We start from the raw sequence: 2,273 nt of genomic DNA, 5'->3' as shown, positions 1-2,273 counted from the left end.
TACAGCCTATGGCTTAGGCAGGAAATAGGCGATGTTACATCTAGGAGGCAGAAAGGATTCTGGGATACAGCCAGGCACACAAAGAGTTGCCTGGGAAGAGGTGATGAAACCGACACATGGTATCTGAGCATAGGTAACCAGCCACGTGGCAGAATGTAGGTTAAAACGAATGAGTTATTTTAGTTATGATTGTAGTCAGAGAAGAGGCTAGCTATATGGCCAAGGTATTTGTAAATATATTTAAAGTCTGAGTCTTATTTCTGGGAGCATGGGGCTGGAAGGTTAGAACCAGCCCAAACTTCTATACACATCTTAACGGAGGACAGTTTTACTTTGGCTCACAGTTTGAAGGTGTCCAGTCCTCTGGAGTACTGGCTGGCTGGTCACGTGGCATCCACAGTCCCGAAGCAGAGAGAGACAAATGCTGGCACTCAGCTTGCTTTCTCCTCTGTATCCAGTCTGGCACCCGGTCCACAGGATGGTGGCTCTCCTGTTCAGAGTGGCTCCTCTCAGTTAACCTTCTTTAGAAACCTTTTCACGTACATGTCAGAAATATTCTTTGGGACTAATTTACTAGAAGACTAATTTACAGGATTGGTGTGGTAATGGCTCTGAGGTTAAGAGCTCTTGCTGCTCCTCCAGAGGACCTGAGTTTGATTCCCAGCACCCACGGCAGGCAGCTCACAACTGGTTCTAACTGAATCTTTCTTCTGGTTTCCATGGGTACCCACACCCAAGCACAGAGACACATACACACAATTTACAAAAAAAAAAAAAAAAAAACAAAAACAAAAAACTTTAAATAATCAAAAAAATTTTACTTACATTCCCTATACTAGACTTGGGAAGTCTGTTCCCCAAGTGTCATCCTCAGTGTGACATAATCTCTGCTCTTGCTCAGACTCATGCTCCCTGATGAGGTACAGATGTCAAGCTCTCCAGGATAGACCCGGAAGTCAGCAGCCAGCAGCCAGTAGCCACTTTCCTCACTAAAACTAATGTGTCCTTAACTCAAACAGCAGAGACTCAAAGACTATGCTAGTTCCCCAATGCCAAGCCTGGGCAGAGAGGTGAGGAGGGGTAGCCTTTGGGTATACGGTAAGGCACAGGCTTCAGAATCTAGCCTCTGGTATCCTCTTTTTTTTATCGGGTGCTAACCCCCCAGCAGTCCAGCCACCTTCCCACTGGGGTAGAGCTGGTCTCTCACTGGGTAGAGGACATAGAAGAAAAATAAGAGAATCTACAGTTCAAAAGAAGGGTCCGGAAAAGATGCGTTTCTAATACTAATAGTAGTGTAATGTAAAACGCATCCATTAGGATGTGAAGAAACTGGAAGCTTGTGAGAATATAAAACAGATATTCAACTTCTGGATTCAACAAAACTAAGAGACTCAAACAGATGTCAGCACAGCCATGTTTCTAGAAGTCAGTCACGGAGAGCTGAACGACCAATAAAGTGTAGCGCAGACACATAGTGAACTAGTACTCAGTGTAGAAGAGTCATGGTTAGTGCTACTTTAAGTCATTAGGTCATCACGCTGAGACCAGCCAATCACAAATGGGCAAAGACTGAGTAATTCCACCTAGGGGAGTTACCTAAGAATAATTCAATCAGTAAAGACAGAAGACAGAATGAGGCTTATTAGAAAAAGAAGGGAGCGCAGGAAATTGTTTAATAATGGGAGTGTTGGCCGATGTAAATGTACTTAATTCCGTTTGAGCCGTATGCTTTAAAGTGGTTAAGACGGAGCTGGGGAGACGGCCAGGTGGTTAAGAGCTCTGCTCTCGCAGAGGATCTGAGCTCAGTCCCCAGCACCCATATTGAGGGCCTCACAAACGCCTCCCACTCCGGCTCCAGGAGGATGTGACGCCCCATTTGACCTCCGAGGGCACTCAACTCAGAAGACACACCATCACCCAGATACATGATTAAAATTAGTCTTCGAAATATGGCTCAAATTATACCGAAAGAATAGCAATAGCTAAGTGGGAAGAGCCAAAAAGAGGGGGAGGAACAAGAGGAGGGGGCGGGGGACCAGGAGGGGGCAACATTTGGGATGTAAATACATAAAATAATTAATTAAAAGAAAAAGAAAGAGGAAGGGTATGAAAGTTTAAAGAGCGTGACCTGGGATTGGTGGACGTGTCGCCCGCCCCGCCCCCGTCTGCAGTGATGGGGGAGGGAGTGGTCTGACAGGGGCTCTGGTAGGTCTATCCAAAGAATTTTCCCCCCTTCTCCTCCTCCTCCTCCTCCTCCTCCTCCTCCTCCTCCT

This window comes from Grammomys surdaster, unplaced genomic scaffold (assembly GCF_004785775.1).
Source record: "Grammomys surdaster isolate TR1022 unplaced genomic scaffold, NIH_TR_1.0 362, whole genome shotgun sequence".
Taxonomy (NCBI): Eukaryota; Metazoa; Chordata; class Mammalia; order Rodentia; family Muridae; genus Grammomys; species Grammomys surdaster.
The sequence above is the reverse complement of the archived record's forward strand: the minus strand, read 5'-3'. Positions refer to the sequence as shown.